The sequence below is a fragment of the Callithrix jacchus genome, chromosome 4 (assembly GCF_049354715.1).
Source record: "Callithrix jacchus isolate 240 chromosome 4, calJac240_pri, whole genome shotgun sequence".
Lineage (NCBI taxonomy): Eukaryota > Metazoa > Chordata > Mammalia > Primates > Cebidae > Callithrix > Callithrix jacchus.
Window position 1 is genome coordinate 86,022,547 of NC_133505.1, and position 20,081 is coordinate 86,042,627.

The 20,081-nt window shown below is 40.1% G+C and overlaps 1 pseudogene; it reads right to left on the reverse strand.

Moving 5' to 3' along the window:
* Positions 1-16,865: 16,865 nt before the first annotated feature.
* LOC103792519 (citrate synthase, mitochondrial pseudogene) lies at positions 16,866-18,249 on the reverse strand (annotated as a pseudogene).
* Positions 18,250-20,081: the final 1,832 nt, after the last annotated feature.

Genomic DNA, 20,081 nt, shown 5'->3' on the forward strand with positions numbered 1-20,081 from the left:
GCAGCATCTGCATGGGCCACAGATTCAGGACAGTTTTCAAATCCTGAGAGAGAGACTTAATCTCCTCCTCTTCTTGGGCATGATCTAGAGCAAGAAATGATTTCACTGACCCATGTCAGTCTTAACACTTTGTTTCTCAGAAGCAGAAAGGGTTCTCCATTATGTATTATTTGTTATGTCTGTATATAGAGCATGAAACAGAAAATTGGCCTTTGCAGGATGCAGAAATAAATATTTGGCCTTGGAATAATCTTGTCTAAAACTCTGAAAGTGAGCATTTCTGCTAAGGTTTATTCTGAATGTTAACATGCTAAGATCAGATGAAACCATTCTCCTTTTCCAAGTAGGGACTACTTTTTTAGGGGGCCAGTAAACACTCATTATCTTTAGCAGCACACATTGCAATAAATAAATATTTAGTCGTTTATGCTTATCTAACAGTCTGGGTCTCCATGTGCATAGACATTGGCAGAGGAGTAGTTACCAATTACTGAGTTACCTTTCACTTTGACTTGAAATGGCAGCAACATAGTTTCCTTTACAGTAAGCTCCTGAGCAGCAGCTTAGGACAAGGAGGAGACCAATAAGAGTTCCAGGAGAGGGTGTGGGTGCACACGCATCCACAGTCAATGCTTAGAAAGCCAGATGCAGCCAGGAGTAACTTGCACAAGAGCAGATCGGGCTTTTGTGGTACTTAAAACAATAGCTTTGCTCCCCTCTAATAACAAAATCAGAAATCCCTTGAGTCATTAGATGGAAGAAGGACATAAATTATGATCATATGTTCCATATTTTAATATTTTCTAAAGAGTCTAATGTTCTAAAATTTCATAGTAGAAGATTTAGCTGTACTATTGACATAGTGTTTAAATTTCTTGTCTACTGTTTAAATCAGGGTAGAATTAAAACTCAACATCTGGAGACAACATTCACAAATATCATTGATTTTTTTTTTTTTTTTTTTTTTGGAGACAGAGTTTCGCTCTTGTTACCCAGGCTGGAGTGCAATGGCGTAATCTCGGCTCACCACAACCTCCGCCTCCTGGGTTCGGGCAATTCTCCTGCTTCAGCCTCCTGAGTAGCTGGGATTACAGGCACACGCCACCATGCCCAGCTAATTTTTTGTATTTTTAGTAGAGACGGGCTTTCACCATGTTGACCAGGATGGTCTCGATCTCTTGACCTCGTGATCCACCCGCCTCGGCCTCCCAAAGTGCTGGGATTACAGGCTTGAGCCACCGCGCCCGGCCGATTATTTTTTTTCTGGCAATATTATGCTTGCTATGTTTTTAGAACTTTCCACACAGCATAAAGAGATCGATGATTTTCTAGGAAATATAGTTTTCATTTTTTTTCCCTCTAGAAAGAAGAAATTCCTAGCTGATATTGACAGTTAAGGGTCCTTGGAAGGCTTTTTGGTTCATCCTCTTCTAAAATGACCAAGATCTAGATTCTCAAGTTCCACAAAACTAAGAATGTCCTACTTGCTTTGCTTCTTATATTTTAGGCTAGAGTTCTGCCATGTGAAATGAGATGAGCTGAGGTTCAAACCCGAGTTCTTTCTAGCATGATTGTGTGAGGGCCTAAGTCTGTATGGGTATGTTTATTGCTGCCTTTAGTACATGAAGACAGAGAGATACAAGTTGCAGATATGATCATATTACTCCTTTTCTTAAAATGCCTCTTTGGTTAAAGCTACAGGAAAACATCAAAATTTCTTGGCCCAGTTTTCAAGTCCTTCTAATCTATGCAGCTTCACCCTCAGCACACCTTCTTCTGAATCTTTTACTTAATAATTCTTAAACACTTTATACAATTTGCGTTTCTGTGTCTTTCCCTTAACTTTCCACCCAACATGAGTTCATTAATCCTTTAAGGGTCACTTCAAATTTCTCTCTCTCTGGGAGCCTTCCTTGCTTTATCTAGTTGAATTGGCTGGTATTTTCTTTGGCCCACAACTTTCGTTAATATCACTATTCTTACCCTTAAAGAATTACTCTGTATCTATTTTATTTGGCCATGGTTTATTTAATCTAACTGATGCTAGTTGCTTGAGGGTAAAGATTGTCTTACCCATTTTCAATGTATTTGACATTGAAATGTTGAATTGGCTGGTATTTTCTTTGGCCCACACCTTTCGTTAATATCACTATTCTTACCCATAAAGAATTACTCTGTATCTATTTTATTTGGCCATGGTTTATTTAATCTAACTGATGCTAGTTGCTTGAGGGTAAAGATTGTCTTACCCATTTTCAATGTATTTGACATGCACAGTGCCTAGAAAATGATAGATTTAAAAAAAAAATCAATGGGACATAGAATGAGACTGGTCAGGTTTTCTGACATTTAAGCTATTAAATTTACTTCATTGGCACATGGTTCAAATAACGTTTCTCAATGCTGGTTGCTCATTGGAATCACATGGAGGGCTTTGGCAAAGTATCAGTACTGAGACCAGATATTCTGAGATTCTGATGGCTACATTTAATCTCCATTGATTTGGATTTAGTCAGTCTTCAGTGGAGTCCAGGTGTCTGTAGTAATAATAGCAAGTGCTTATGTACTTCTTACCATATAAGGCATTATTTTTGACACTGTTAAGCACTTTATTTACTTTAATTTATAAGCATTTTATTTGGGAAATTTACTGTTGAGAACCATGGCAGTCTGATAAAATGGCAAGAAAATATAATCACTGAGATTGAGTGTAGAATTTGTATACATAGTGATAGAACTAAACCAGTTTATTTTAGCAAAGCCAAAGAAAAATATGTTTTTTTGATTAAATAAAGGATTAAAGTAGCGGTCTCAATGTGTATGGTGTGACGAGTTGTGATTAAACTAGAAATAATTTTCAGTGACTGAAGGAAGAATTGAGATTGACCAAGAGATGTTAAACATTTCCAGCTTAAGGTCCAGTTCTCATGAGACAGCACTTTACTAACCAGTATGCCATAAACATTTGTCTTTGCTCATTGGAACTTTTCACTTTTGAAACAGAAGGGCTAATTTAATATGACATCTTTGCAATTACTTAAAGGCTGCATAGCATTCGGAGAAGAGACTAACGATATAAGTAATGCAATATTAGAAGAGGTTTACTAAAACATGATCCTAAGTTAAAGTAGTAAGTTTAGGACATTTAAATGGGGATTTATGTATTATATTTAATTGTGAAAAGAGTATTTTCAAACTAAGTACATTAATAAAATAGTTTGCTTTTGTATGAAAACGTATTTTTCTAGTTTTGTTATGGAATGGTACTCCTGTGATTTAGGCCACTTCAGTACTCTTCAAAGCCTGCTGTCTAGTCTGTTTTGTCATGGGTAGTGACTCTCTGGGGCCAGTGGTACAGACAGTAAAGGAATTTACAAGACAGTTGTAGGTCAGGAAAAGCAGATTTATTAGAGAAAGTAAGAAAATATGTTGCAAGATTGCAACAGGCAGCACAGCATAGAAGAGGCTGTTGGCAAAGACGCAGGGGCTGGAGGGAAGTATCATAGGGTCGTGCTGGAGGGGTGCAACGTGCAGGCCATTGTGCCCTCAGGTAATTTGTGGTTAGCCATCTCTCAAAACAATTGTTCATCGTACTTCCCCACCTGGGAACCTCTGCCACCTGGGTCCCCTTCCTTGTTGTTGCTTATTTATCCAGACTCTACATTCTTGCTACTTTTCCTGTCTTCCCATCCATCCTCCCAGCTGCCCAGTCATCTGTCATTATACCCCCAAGCTGTGTATGGAGGGTTAACCTTAGCGAAGACAGACTTGTCAGTGGGCCTGGAATAAACCCTACCATTATATAATACATAGACTTTTGTGTATGGTTGAATTTTCATGATATTCAGAAACTATTATAACATTATGAGTTCTGAAGATAACTTAATAACTTAGATTAAAAATCCAGTAATGGATCTAGTCATTGCCTTGTACTATTAATATTGAGTATTAGCTGTTACTGAATGATTATGTTTATTTTTATTTATTTATTTATTTTTAATTTTTTATTGGATTTTAGGTTTTGGGGTACATGAGCAGAACATGCAAGACAGTTGCGTAGGAACACACATGGCAGTGTGCTTTTCTTTCCTTCTCCCCTTCACCCACATTTGGCATTTCTCCCCAGGCTATCCCTCCCCACATCCCCCTCCCACTGGCCCTCCCCTTTTCCCCCCAATAGACCCCACTGTTTAGTACTCCCCTTTCTGTGTCCATGTGTTCTCATTTTTCATCACCCGCCTATGAGTGAGAATATGTGGTGTTTCATTTTCTGTTCTTGTGTCAGTTTGCTGAGGATGACATTCTCCAGATTCATCCATGTCCCTACAAACGACACGAACTCATCATTTCTGATTGCTGCATAATATTCCATGGTGTATATGTGCCACATTTTCCCAATCCAGTCTATTATCAATGGGCATTTGGGTTGATTCCAGGTCTTTGCTATTGTAAACAGTGCTGCAATGAACATTCGTGTACATGTGTCCTTATAGTAGAACAATTTATAGTCTTTTGGACATATACCCAGTAATGGGATTGCTGGGTCAAATGGAATTTCTGTTTCTAAGGCCTTGAGGAATCGCCACACTGTCTTCCACAATGGTTGAACTAATTTACACTCCCACCAACAGTGTAAAAGTGTTCCTTTTTCTCCACATCCTCTCCAGCATCTGTTGTCTCCAGATTTTTTAATGATCCCCATTCTAACTGGCGTGAGATGGTATCTCAATGTGGTTTTGATTTGCATCTCTCTGATGACCAGTGACGATGAGCATTTTTTCATATGATTGTTGGCCTCATATATGTCTTCTTTCGTAAAGTGTCTGTTCATATCCTTTGCCCACTTTTGAATGGGCTTGTTTGTTTTTTTCCTGTAAATCTGTTTGAGTTCTTTGTAAATTCTGGATATAAGCCCTTTGTCAGATGGGTAAACTGCAAAAATTTTTTCCCATTCTGTTGGTTGCCGATCCACTCTAGTGACTGTTTCTTTTGCCGTGCAGAAGCTGTGGAGTTTCATTAGGTCCCATTTGTCTATTTTGGCTTTTGTTGCCAATGCTTTTGGTGTTTTGTTCATGAAGTCCTTGCCTACTCCTATGTCCTGGATAGTTTTGCCTGGATTTCCTTCTAGGGTTTTTATGGTGCCAAGTCTTATGTTTAAGTCTTTAATCCATCTGGAGTTAATTTTAGTGTAAGGTGTCAGGAAGAGGTCCAGTTTCTGCTTTCTGCACATGGCTAGCCAGTTTTCCCAACACCATTTGTTAAACAGGGAATCCTTTCCCCCTTGCTTGTTTTTGTCAGGTTTAGCAAAGATTGTATAGTTGTAGATATGTTGTGTTGCCTCCGGTGCCTCTGTTTTGTTCCATTGGTCTATATCTCTGTTTTGGTACCAGTACCATGCTGTTTTGATTACTGTAGCCTTGTAGTATAGTTTGAAATCCAGTAGTGTGATGCCCCCCACTGTGTTCTTTTTGCTTAGAATTGACTTGGCTATGCGGGCTCTCTTTTGGTTCCATATGAAGTTCATGGTGGTTTTTTCCAGTTCTGTGAAGAAAGTCAATGGTAGCTTGATGGGGATAGCATTGATTCTGTAAAATACTTTGGGCAGTATAGCCATTTTCACGATGTTAATTCTTCCTAACCATGAACATGGAATGTTTCTCCGTCTGTTTGTGTCCTCTCTGATTTCATTGAGCAGCGGTTTGTAGTTCTCCTTGAAGAGGTCCCTTACGTTCCTTGTGACTTGTATTCCCAGGTATTTGATTCTTTTGGTAGCAATTGTGAATGGCAGTTCGTTCTTGATTTGGCTTTCTTTAAGTCTGTTATTGGTGTAGACGAATGCTTGTGATTTTTGCACATTGATTTTATATCCTGAGACTTTGCTGAAGTTGCTTATCAGTTTCAGGAGTTTTTGGGCTGAGGTGATGCGGTCTTCTAGGTATACTATCATGTCGTCTGCAAATAGAGACAAATTGGCTTCCTCCTTTCCTTTTTGAATACCCTTTATTTCTTTTTCTTGCCTGATTGCTCTGGCTAGAACTTCCAGAACTATATTGAATAGGAGTGGTGAAAGAGGGCATCCTTGTCTAGTGCCCGATTTCAAAGGGAATGCTTCCAGTTTTTGCCCATTCAGTATGATATTGGCTGTTGGTTTGTCATAAATAGCTTTTATTACTTTGAGATATGTTCCTTTGATACCGAGTTTATTGAGGGTTTTTAGCATAAAGGGCTGTTGAATTTTGTCATATGCCTTCTCTGCATCAATTGAGATAATCATGTGGTTTTTGTTTTTGGTTCTGTTTATGTGGTGAATTACGTTTATAGACTTGCGTATGTTGAACCAGCCTTGCATCCCCAGGATGAATCCTACTTGATCATGGTGAATAAGTGTTTTGATTTGCTGTTGCAATCAGCTTGCCAATATTTTATTGAAGATTTTTGCATCTATGTTCATCATGGATATTGGCCTGAAGTTTTCTTTTCTCGTTGGGTCTCTGCCGGGTTTTGGTATCAGGATGATGTTGGTCTCATAAAATGATTTGGGAAGGATTCCCTCTTTTTGGATTGTTTGAAATAGTTTTAGAAGGAATGGTACCAGCTCCTCCTTGTGTGTCTGGTAGAATTCGGCTGTGAACCCATCTGGACCTGGGCTTTTTTTGTGAGGTAGGCTCTTAATTGCTGCCTCAACTTCAGACCTTGTTATTGGTCTATTCATAGTTTCAGCTTCCTCCTGGTTTAGGCTTGGGAGGACACAGGAGTCCAGGAATTTATCCATTTCTTCCAGGTTTACTAGTTTATATGCATAGAGTTGTTTGTAATATTCTCTGATGATGGTTTGAATTTCTGTGGAATCTGTGGTGATTTCCCCTTTATCATTTTTTATTGCATCTATTTGGTTGTTCTCTCTTTTATTTTTAATCAATCTGGCTAGTGGTCTGTCTATTTTGTTGATCTTTTCAAAAAACCAGCTCTTGGATTTATTGATTTTTTGAAGGGTTTTTCGTGTCTCAATCTCCTTCAGCTCAGCTCTGATCTTAGTAATTTCTTGTCTTCTGCTGGGTTTTGAGTTTTTTTGATCTTGCTCCTCTAGCTCTTTCAATTTTGACGATAGGGTGTCAATTTTGGATCTCTCCATTCTCCTCATATGGGCACTTATTGCTATATACTTTCCTCTAGAGACTGCTTTAAATGTGTCCCAGAGGTTCTGGCACGTTGTGTCTTCGTTCTCATTGGTTTCGAAGAACTTCTTTATTTCTGCCTTCATTTCGTTGTTTACCCAGTCAACATTCAAGAGCCAGTTGTTCAGTTTCCATGAAGCTGTGCGGTTCTGGGTCGGTTTCTGAATTCTGAGTTCTAACTTGATTGCACTATGGTCTGAGAGGCTGTTTGTTATGATTTCAGTTGTTTTGCATTTCTTGAGCAGTGCTTTACTTCCAATTATGTGGTCAATTTTAGAGTAGGTGTGATGTGGTGCTGAGAAGAATGTGTATTCTGTGGATTTGGGGTGGAGAGTTCTGTAAATGTCCACCAGGTTTGCTTGCTCCAGGTCTGAGTTCAAGCCCTGGGTATCCTTGTTGATTTTCTGTCTGGTTCATCTGTCTAGTATTGACAGTGGAGTGTTAAAGTCTCCCACTATTATTGTGTGGGAGTCTAAGTCCTTCTGTAAGTCATTAAGAACTTGCCTTATGTATCTGGGTGCTCCTGAGTTGGGTCCATATATGTTTAGGATCGTTAGCTCTTCTTGTTGTATCGATCCTTTTACCATTATGTAATGGCCTTCTTTGTCTCTTTTGATCTTTGTTGCTTTAAAGTCTCTTTTATCAGAGATGAGAATTGCAACTCCTGCTTTTTTTTGCTTTCCATTAGCTTGGTAAATCTTCCTCCATCCCTTTATTTTGAGCCTTTGTGTATCCTTGCATGTGAGATGGGTTTCCTGGATACAGCACACTGATGGGTTTTGGATTTTTATCCAATTTGCCAGTCTGTGTCTTTTGATTGGTGCATTTAGTCCATTTACATTTAGGGTTAATATTGTTATGTGTGAATTTGATACTGCCATTTTGATTCTAAGTGGCTGTTTTGCCTGTTAGTGGTTGTAGATTCTTCATTATGTTGAAGCTCTTTAGCATTCAGTGTGATTTTGGAATGGCTGGTACTGATTGATCCTTTCTATGTGTAGTGCCTCTTTTAGGAGCTCTTGTAAAGCAGGCCTGGTGGTGACAAAATCTCTGAGTACTTGCTTGTTCGCAAAGGATTTTATTCTTCCTTCACTTCTGAAGCTCAGTTTGGCTGGATATGAAATTCTGGGTTGAAAGTTCTTTTCTTTAAGAATGTTGAATATTGGCCCCCACTCTCTTCTGGCTTGTAGTGTTTCTGCCGAGAGATCTGCTGTGAGTCTGATGGGCTTCCCTTTGTGGGTGACCTGACCTTTCTCTCTGGCTGCCCTTAGTATTCTCTTTTTTATTTCAACCCTGTTGAATCTGACAATTATGTGCCTTGGGGTTGCTCTTCTTGCGGAATATCTTTGTGGTGTTCTCTGTATTTCCTGCAATTGAGTGTTGGCTTGTCTTGCTAGGTGGGGGAAATTTTCCTGGATGATGTCCTGAAGAGTATTTTCCAGCTGGGATTCATTCTCTTCGTCCCCTTCTGGTACACCTATCAAACGTAGGTTAGGTCTTTTCACATAGTCCCACATTTCTTGGAGACTTTGTTCATTCCTTTTTGCGCTTTTTTCTCTGATCTTGGTTTCTCGTTTTATTTCATTGAGTTGGTCTTCGACTTCAGATATTCTTTCTTCTGCTTGGTCAATTCAGCTATTGAAACTTGTGTTTGCTTCGTGAAGTTCTCGTATTGTGTTTTTCAGCTCCTTTAATTCATCATATTCCTCTCTAAGTTATCCATTCTTGTTATCATTTCCTCATATCTTTTTTTAAGTTCCTTAGTTTCTTTGCATTGATTTAATACATGTTTTTTTAGCTCACAAAAGTTTCTCATTATCCACCTTCTGAAGTCTAATTCCATCATTTTGTCACAGTCATTCTCCGTCCAGCTTTGTTCCCTTGCTGGTGAGGAGTTTTGGTCCTTTCTAGGAGGCGAGGTGTTCTGGTTTCGGGTGTTTTCCTCCTTTTTTCGCTGGTTTCTTCCCATCTTTGTGGGTTTATCCGCTTGTCGTCTCTGTAGTTGCTGACTTTTCAATTGGGTCTCTGAGTGGACACCCAGATTGTTGATGATGAAGTATTTCTGTTACTTGGTTTTTCTTCTACCAGCCTAGCTCCTTCGCTGTATGACTGCTGAGGTCCACTCCAGGCCCTGCTTGTCTGGGGTGCACCTCTAGCAGCTGTGGCACAGCGAGGGATCTAACCGTTTCTTTTTCTGCTATCTTTGTCCCAGGATGATGCCTGCCAAATGCCAGTCTTTTGGATATAGAGGGGTCAGGGAGCTGCTTGAGGAGACAGTCTGTTCTTTTTAGGAGCTCAATTTCTGAGCTGTGAGCTCTGCTGTTCATTCAGGGCTGTTAGGCTGCTATGTTTGATTCTGCTGCAACAGAGCTCATTAAAAAAACCTTTTTTTTCTCAAATGCTCTGTGTTGGGGGGTTCGGGCTTTATTTTTTGATGTCCTTTGAGGTGTTCTGCCCAGCTAGGAGGCAGACTAGCCACTGTTTGCCTGCCGAGTCTCCGCCCTGCTGTTGAGTGATTCGCCCTGTTCCTGCAGGCTCTGCTGTGGTCTCCGCTATGCCCTGCGGCAGAGTCTCTTTGTTGTAGCGTGTTGCCTTGGCAACGGCAGGCTGCGTCCGCAGTGGGCGTGTATCTCAGTAGGGATGGGTTGCCTCGGCAACGGCTGGCTGCGTCAGTAGTGGGCGTGTATCTCAGTTGGGGCGGGTTGCCTCGGTAGTTGTGGATGCCCCTCCCCCACAGAGTTTCTCGGACCGTCTGCTTGGGATAGTTTGAAATCGCGGTTTTGTTTGTCCCACTGGGTATCCCAAACGCTCTGTCCCTGCAATCCCCTGGGCTGGCCTACTGTCCAAGTCTTGTTCAGTCTCAAGTCCAGCCCTCTCAAGTCTCAGGTTGCCAGTTGAACAGGGCACCCGGACAAGCACACCTTGTGGGGATTGCTGGGTAGGGCCGGCTGCCGCCGCGCCCCAGCTGCCGGCTTCGCCAGGCAGACTTACTGCCTGGTGTCCCGTGTCTTATTTATACTTGGGAGTTTCCCCCTTCTGTGGGCAACAAAGATCAGTCTGGAAATGCAGCTCGGACTCACCTCTTTGTGGATTCAACGACAGCTCCAATCCTGGGTTGTTCTCACAGCGCCATCTTGAGTCCTCCCCCATGATTATGTTTCAATGAGAAGGAGTAGATCAGCATTCCAAAGTTACTCTTGGTATATAAACCAGTGGCTCTCAGCCAGGGGTGATTTCAGTTCACTCTTCAGGGACATCTGACAACATATTGAGACATTTGGTGTCTTCACAAATGGGGGACACTGCTAGTGGCATTCAAGTGGGTAGAGACTAAGTGTGGTGATAAATGTCCTGCAATGCACAGGATAATTCCCCACAATGGGCTTATCTGATCTAAAATGTCAATAGTGCTGAGACTGAGAAACTGGGGATAGTCTAAGGCTAATATTTGGTCTACTGAAAGTACTTACATACAGTCACGCACCACACAACTATGTTTTGGTAAACAATGGATTACATAGATAACAGTGGTCCTGTAAGATTATAATGGGGCTGAGAAATTCCTATCCCTTAGTGATGCAGCCATCATGAAGTCATAACACAATGCATTACTTTTTCTGTGTTTAGATGCATAGATACTTACTATTGTGCTATATTTGCCTGCAATATTCACCACGGTAACATGCTATACGGGTGTGTAGCCTAGAAACAATAGGCTATGCCATGCAGCCTAAGTGTCTAGTAGGGTATACTATATAACAGGGGTTCCCAACACCTATACCCCCATTCTGTCACAGATCGGTAGTGGTTTGTGGCCTGTTTTCAGGCCATATAGCAGTAAACAAGAGGTCAGTGGACCAGTGAGCAAGCATTACTGTCTGAGCTCCACCTCCTGTCAGACAGCAGAAGCATTAGATTCTCACAGGAGGGCAAACTCTATTGTGAACTGAGCATGTGAGGGGTCTAGGTTGCTGCTTCTTATGAGAATCAGGGAGGTGGAACAGTTTCATCCCAAGACCATCCCTGCTCCTCCCGCTCCAGGTCTGTGGAAAGATTATCTTCCACGAAACCAGTCCTTTGTGCCCCAAATGTTGGGGACCACTGCTATACAGGTTTGTGTAAATACACTTCATGATCCCACAATAAGGAATTATCTGAATCATAAATTTCTCAGAACGTATCCTTGTGGTTAAGCAACTCTTAATTATATATACAAACTAAGTTCATTGAGAGTATCAGCCATAGGGATATATTAGCCTTAATGAGTAGTCTAAAGTTAATCAAAGTTGAAATGACATAGACAATTAAGATATAGAATGAACTTTCAGAGATTATAGATTCGTCTTATTACATAGAAATTTACTGTGTTGACTTTTGCTCAAATAAGATTATGGATTCTTATTACATAAAAATTTGCTGTGTTGACTTTTGCTCAAATAAGTGAGTCCAATCCTCCATAAAATATAGTTTAAGAATGCAGAAGCTTTTGAAGTGGTTGTATAAACTGTGGTTGTTTTGGTTTGGATTCACATGTGGTTGAGCTACATGTTTCTATGGTTTCACTGGATTTCAAGTTTTAATTTATGGAGTAATATTGGTAAGTGAAAGGGATATATCTAAGGTGATTAGCCTGCTAATCAGATGTAATGTTGGAACTTGTTTTCTTTCCTTTTCAAGTTTGTATAGATTGGACTCTTACACTTTAAATCAAACTACTTATAATCCAAATGATTTACAGAAAAACTGCAAGGTGAGGTCAGCATGTGTTTCAGGGCCAGGGCAAAAGACTTTACTCTGCCATTTATTTTCACTGTTTTGTTTGGCCTTGTCTGAAGTACCAGATGGATAAGCAGGACACATATGGTGTCTGAACTGGCTGGGACTCCCAGCAGGCCTGAGCTGTAGATGCTGTGGCCTGCTGCTCTGCTTTTATGTTTGAGTTCAAAATTCTCCTAGTTTTTTGTGAAGGGGCAGAGGCCTGGCCCATTGAAGCTCAGCAGGAAACAGTTACTCTGAAATCCAGAACGTGCATCTAGAAGGAAAAGACCTTCAGCAACAAAGACCTTCTCGTCTATAATCTGCTTCTCTTTTCCTTTGTGCCAATGACTTCCTCTCACAGGATCAAAGAACTCTGTAGGGACACAACTCCTGACTCAACCCTTAGGGCAGTTTCTGTTTTGAATCCAGGTTTGGGTCTCTGGGTTGCATTTCCTCTGGCTAGCCTTGTGACCACTCCTGGAGACAGACAGAGAAACTGCTACAAGGGTTTGCAAAGATCAGAAAAACAAAGGCCATCTTTCCTGTTGACAATAGTAGCTCTGAGCCAGATGGGAGGTTGGGCCTAGGACCATTGCCCTGTGATTAGTGTTGAAAAAATCCTGGTCCTATCTAGGGCTGAACCACCTGAATGAGATGGTGTGAGTCAGGCAACTAATATAATTTGTTCCCTTTTGCTTGTATTGTTTTTGATGGTCATAGTAACTTTGACATCTTACACAGTGGTACTGCCTTTAGGAAGCTGTAGTGGTTTTATAAACTCATAATTTGCTATGAGCATGGAATTCAGAATCAGAAGGATTAGACTTGACTCATAGTATCTATCATATGTTAGCAGAGGAAGCTTGAAAGTTATATAATACCACTGAGCCTCATTTTCCTCATCTGAAAAATGGATATAATAGTACCTATATAACTAGGTCAAAGGAGATGTTATAGTTTGTTGTGGTAAGACTATACACTACAGAGCCAGACTGCTTGGGGTTGAATGCTGGCTGACCTTGGACATAATGCTTTACTCTTCTGTGCTCTGTGAAGATAATGATAGGATCAGTTTAGAGGGCTGCTGTTAGGATTAAAAGACTGCATATGTAGAACACTTAGAATGACATCAGGCATCTAGTGGTGCTTAATAAACGCTAGCTAATTATTATTATGTAGGTGAAAATATTTTTCTCAATAGCAGAGACACCCTTTTGTGAGTATGTAGTTATTACATACATGCATAACATTTATAGTGTATTACATAGAAACTTGTTTTAATGCTCTAAACTATTGCATTATCTGGATAATTTCTCTGTCTTCTACTATAACAAGAAGTTATTTCAGATATATATGGTCACTTGTAAAGCCAGATCAGAGTGTCTGGTATTGTTCTTTTCTTTTCATTGTTAATAAAAATATTTACTTTACATTTTATACAGAGAAACCTGAAGAAAAGCATCCTGGCTTGACAGTTACCTAGGGGCTTACACTGTGTCCATCTCAACAGTGTGGTTCTAGGGATGGTGGATCCACATGACACAGGCAGGAATTTGGAGGGAAGTAAGGGGCACAGCAGGAACCTATCTTAATCCTTTCTTAAAGAAAAGGCATTCTGAATTTCTGAAAACCTGTGCAAATGGGGCTTCTAAGACAAACAATGTACTGTGAGCTCTTGAGGCAGGGACAGGAAAAGTATGTTGATAAATAAGGGAGCATTTTCTTGAGGCAGGGGATAAAGAGAGATTTTTAATTCTCTCCACTCCAGGACCAGTAATCAAAGGAGACCATGTCCAATCTTGAAGTATTTTCTTGTTCCAAAAGAGATGCTCATGCTCCTGAGCAGACCCTGAAGCCATCATGATATCATTCCTGAGTCCCTATTTATGCCCTCAGCATCTTAGAAGGGCAGGGGAAGGTCAGAGGGTAGTGGCTTATGTTCTGTGTAAGGAATTATTTAGTTCACATTAAGCATGGATAAAACCCAACGACTGGGACCACAGATCAGACAGATCTGTTGAAAGAGGTCTCTAGTGAGGACCAAGACCACAAACATCCTCAGCTTGAGGTGGAACAGGTGGAGAAAGTCTGAATGGGGGTAGGTATTAAAGTCATGGGAATCAGGACACTCTGAGACCTTAATTTTAATAGGATAGTTTTGAAAAGAGAAATCAAATCAAACGCTAGCTGCCAGTTACAACAAGTATGATCCCTTTATGCTCACCTGGTAGCATAAAAAATTGCCAAAGCATGTCCAGCTGACCAATAAGTCTTCTTTTTATTTATCACTTATCCATTTATTTTTTTGAAAGGAGAGAAGGAAAGAAAGAAAAAAAAGGAGTGAAGGAGAGGAAGAAAGAGGTAGATAAAGAGGGAGAGAGAACGGGAATATTGCTTTATTCTAAAAATGAGTAGTAATAATGGCCGATCAATATTTTGTGTATTTAAAGTGGAGAATGTATATTTTATGTATTTAAAGTGGAGAGCTCTATAAATATTTATTAAGTTTACTTGTTCCGGATCTGAGTTCAAGTCCTGGATGTCCTTATTAATTTTCTGTCTCATTGAGTCTAAATCTCTTTATGGGTCTTATGTATCTGGGTGTTAGGATCCTTAGTTCTTATTGTTGCATTGATCCTTTTACCACTATATCTTTGTTGCTTTGAAATTTATTTTATAAGATGTGAGAAATGCAACTCCTGCTTTTTATTTGTTTATTTATTTTTGCTCTCCATTTGGTTGGCAAATCTTTCTCCATCCCTTTGTTTTGAGTCTTTGTGTATCTTTGAATGTGAAATGGGTCTGGATGTAGCATACCATTGGGTTTTAGCTGTATCTTTTGACTGGGGGATTTACTCGACTTAAATTTAGGGTTACTGCCATTTGATGTTAACTGGCTATTTTATCCATTCGTTGATGTAAATTCTTCTTTATGTTGATGCTCTTTACTTTTTGGTATATTTTTAGAAAGGCTTATACTGGTTGTTCCTTTCTATATATAATGCTTCTTTCAAAAGCTCTTGTAAAGCAGGCCTGGTGGTAATAAAATCTCTGAGTACTCGCTTGTTTATAAAAGATTGTATTTTCCCTTCAATTGTGAAGCTTAGTTTGGCAGGATATAAAATTCTGGGCTGAAAGTTCTGTTCTTTAAGGATGTTGAATATTGGCCCCCACTCTCTTCTGGCTTGTAGGGTTTCTGCTGAGAGATCTGCTGTAAGTCTAATAGGCTTCCCTTTGTGGGTAACCTGACCTTTCTCTCTGGCTGCCCTTAATATTTTCTCCTTCGTTTCAACCCTGGTGAATCTAACGATTATGTGCGTTGGGGTTGCTCTTCTTGAGGAATATCTTTGTGGTGTTCTCTGTATTACCAGGGGTTGAATATTGTCCTGCTTTGCTAGATTGGGAAAGTTTTCCTGAATAATATCCTGAAGAGTATTTTCCAGCTTGGATTCATTCTCTCCGTCACATTCAGGTACACCTATCAAAGGTAAATTAGGTCTTTTCACATAGTCCCATATTTCTTGGAGACTTTGCTCATTCCTTTTTATCCCTTTTTCTCTATTCTTGTCTTCTCGTTTTATTTCATTAAGTAGGTCTTCGACCTCTGATATCCTTTCTTCTGCTTGATCAACTTGGCTATTCAAACTTGTGCATATTTCACTAAGTTTTTGTGTTGTGTTTTTCAACTCTGTTAGTTCATTTATATTCCTCTCTATATTGTCTATTCTTGTTAGCATTTTGTCAAACCTTTTTTCAAAGTTCTTAGTTTCTTTACACTGGGTTAGAACAAATTCATTTAACTCCCAGAAGTTTCTTATCATCCACCTTCTGAAGCCTACTTCTGTTAATGGAACACAGTCCTTCTCCATCAGGGCTTGTTCCGTTGCTGATGAGGAACTGTAATCCCCTGTAGAGGGAAAGGGTTTCTGATTATGGGTATTCTTAGCCTTTTTAGGCTGGTTTCTTCCGTTTGTTATAAATTTATCCATCTGTCATCTTTACAATTACCTCCTTTATAATTAGGTTTCTGAGTGGACGTCCAGTTTATTGATTCCCAGTGCTGGAATCCAAGCAACCCACTGTGCCAGCCAAAATAGCAGTGATAAGACTGATGGTGCTCTTCTGCCTGGGAATCTCCCATCTGGCTTCCTTTTTGAGTCCGTAATAAGCTGCTCTGCCTTCCTGGAGCTCCAAACATCGGTCAGAAGGGGAACCAGTCCCATTTACTCTGCACGAAGAGCTGCCTTGCCGAGACGCCAGCAAAACCACTGTGCCGGCCACAAGGGTCGCCTTGGTGACCCGTGGGGCTCCTCCACTGGGAATCTTCTAGTCTGTTAGCAACGAAAATTTGTCTGAAAGTGTGGCATCCTCTCGTTCTCTGTGCTTTCACTGGGAGCTACAATCCTGAACTGTTAGCGATCAGCCATCTTGGATCTCTCTCAAGACCAATAGGTCTTGCTAGGAGGTGTTAGCGTGCAGGGGAGAGGGCCGAGGGACTTGGTACAGCTAACTATCCAACATCATTCCTATGGAAACAGAAGTGGCAGAGTCCTGGTTTGCTGGCTTATTGAGTACTTGTCAGAGTAGAGGCAAAATCTCAGAAGTGACTGCACATTCTTCACAATCAGCTTTGACCCAGGGAAAGAGAAGCCAGTTTCTCACACTGAGATGGTGTGTGGACCAAACTTAACCCATTGCACGTGCATTAGTCATGGTCATTCTGCAGTTGATGGGCAACTGAAGGAGTTGGTTAGATTTTTCATGTTTTAGAGTCTTAATTTACATTTTAACCTCGAATCTATTATCAGTGCCTCAGAACAATTTAATCTTAATTCTTTAAAGGCCCTTAAAAGTAGACTTTCTTATTTTTTTTTTTCTTTTTTTTTAAGCATCCTCACTTTCTGGTAGGTAGTTTTCCCCCAGTCTCCAGTTTTACCCCGACTTAGAGTCCACAAACTTCATCAGATCATCTATGCATTTGGATGTGGGCCTTTCTAGAGGGAATCCTAGGGCATGACTTCAGATGAGCCATGCCAGTACACTCTGTGCCCAAGACACTCTGAACAGGACACTGTAGTAATTCATTTCCATCATGCCACAGTACTGGAGCAGTACCTCTCTGTGAGTGTATATATTGGGTCAAGGATTCTCGGCCTTGCTATTCTCTGAGAGGATATTGGGCACAATCTTGTGTAGTTGAGCAATCTAGTTAACATGGGTCATTAGGTGGTGTTTCGGAGCAAACTCTTATTGCAGGTACATTGTGGATTAGTCTTCTTTAGTACTACATGGCTGTAGCCTGGAACAACTCATCCTGGGTTGACTGTATTCCAGGTATAGTCTCATAACTTCTCATCTGCCACATCTTTCTTTGCCAACTTTCTTCTGTAGTTGAGTTAGCCAGACAAGTACTTCCTGATTTGCTAGTACACACAGAGGGCCTGCCAACCCATTTGTGGCAGTTGCAGAGGACCAATAAGGGCTTGAAGGGGCACTGCCCAACAAGTTGCTGGTATGAGCACTTACATTTCTGCTCTCATGGTCACCGTGGATGGTGTACGGGTGCATGAACTCAGTGAACTGAGCAACAGTATAGCCTAACATGTTGGTGAAATTGTGGGACTATATAGCTGCACTATACTGGCCCCAATACTGCTGGCTTCTTAGAGATTTTCATAGATCTTTGCTGCAACACAGGTAGCTTTGGGATCAGAGCCACAGAGTCTTCATAAATCAGCTCTCAGTACTTCATACCCTCTGCATATGCTCAGGCAATGTTACTTTCACTGTTGAGGGCTGTAAAGGCTGCACTGAGCTGAGACATGGAATGTATATTGGTAGGTAAGTTGTCTGGCATGGTGATCACATGGGATGGTAGACCTGCCCTCTTTGCCCATTCTTTTGAAAGCCAAGATACCTGTTTCCTCTGTTGGGATCTATTCAGTCACCAACAGCTAAAATAAGCCCTCCAGCAGGGATTCTTTCTTACCCTTAACCTTGGGTGGCAGTTTTGGCACTCAGGGACACTAAAGCCTCAGAAACAGATGTCTTCATTAGGATTAAGGACTGATGTTTCATATACCAATGCCTTCATTCCTCTCAGGTCACCGCACATCATGCTCACAGTAGTTTGACCAACCACCCTCTTGCCATGTTGCTGTCTGAAGATCCTAATTCTGGCCTGCTCCTTGGGTATCAGGTAAGCCAATATGTCTTCTAAATTCCGAGAGGAGGTACTGGCCTACCAGGCAGCAAGAGCAAGACAAGATATGTCCTTTGCTCCCAAGAACTGGGCAGGAGTAGTCAGTAAAATCATAGTGGGCAAATTCTGGGCTCTGGTGGGCAGAGAAGGAGGGGGAGAGCTGTGGCAGGAACAGGAGCCTACATTGCTGAACCAGGGGCCATGCCAATGGGTAGATAAGATTCTTGTTCTTTAAAATGAGAAAAGTACAAATATGCGCAGACATCTTATGATAGATGTAAATGGAAATTATGTATGATAAATTCAGCAATTGAAGAAAGCCTGTCTCAACTCAGGACTATTAGAAACCCTTGGCTGTAGCTGTGCCTGGGAATTGAAGGTCTGTTTACCACATGACTGCAAATTATCTGCTATACAATTGGCAACTTACACTGACATTTTCTTCTCTGTTGCCATTGTGCTTGTCTCTCAGGAGGTACCCCCATGCATCATTCCTCACAACAATTTTTCTCCCCTTGACCCAGCTGTTTATTTTAATTCTCTTCTGGATTACTCTGGCAGAGAAATTAAGCACATTTACATAATGCATACTTTAAAAAGCACTAAAAGGAGGATCTATATACTCTTACACTAGCTCCAATCCTACCGTTTGTTTTTTCAGGACACTGCAGGGACGTTTTTAAGTCAATATTCTATAAGATTAAGCAAAAGGAATGGATTACTTGTTTGTATTTTTACATGTATCTTACAAAATCTATTTGTTTGAAAAACTGAAAAAAATGCAAAAAGGATTATGAAAACCAATATACTTCATGTCTGTATGCTAGCAAAATTTCGTTTCAGATACAAAGGCTACATGTTGTTGAATTGAATAAAAATGATTTACTGAGAGAATGTATGTATGATGGCTTAATATTCCTTCCTAAGTTTAATTGGGTTTAGGTTAAAAACAGATGCTAAAATGAACTGCAAATATTTTAAAGATGATTTGTACAAAAATAAATTTTGGAGTGTGAAACTCAAAAATATTTCATTTGAAGGTTAGCTGACAGATGTTGCTTTATGTTGCTTTCAGTAAGCTAAAGTAAAAAGTGGTTGATATCCCAGTTGTTTTATAGTTCATTTATCAAAATAAATGCATAGAAAGTTTTACCTTATTCTTATAGAACTGAAATGCTTTAGTGTTTTGTAGGAGTATGGAAATTCTTTCAAATCTAATTGTAGCATCAAAATAAAATTAAGGTATAATGAAGATGTGCAGAACTTAAGACTTCCTTCAAAACAAAAAGCATATTTTAAATTGTTCTGAGTTTTTCAGTTTGTTTGGCCTGGGCAGCTTCCTGCATGTCTTGTTATAACTCCCATGTTACATTTAGTCATATATTTAGAAAATAGAGAAAAGTCTTCACCACTGGCAGGTGAAAACAGGAAATAAAAATACTGACTTGGGATGTTCCCAGGGCCATTAATGAAAGGATTGTAGTTCCTAAGGCCACCATGAATAGGAAAGTAGGCATAACTACATCATTTGACACCCACTTTATTCCAATTCATGATGCCTATAATTTCTGGTTATGTGAGTAACATGGCAAAATAGCTTGTATTGTAGTGTATTTTTTTTAAGTGCCTCTTAAAGATCTTCTATTTTCAGGATCACAGTAGAATCTTCACTTTTCCATTTCCTCTCTTTTGGAAACATCTGGGATTTTTTGGAAATGCCTAGTCTTTCATTTTGATACTTTAGTTCTGAACAAAATGAGCACAAAGCTAATCATCAATGGTATTGTTTATCTGGAAGACCAGGCTGTTTTGGATCTCATAGGACCCTGAACTAGAATTGCTATAAAAATGGACATTTTTTTGTTGTTGTTCAGGTTCTGACTAGAACACTAAGATAAATTATTTGGAAAGAATTTCTTCAAGAAAAGGTATTCATCTAGAAATCC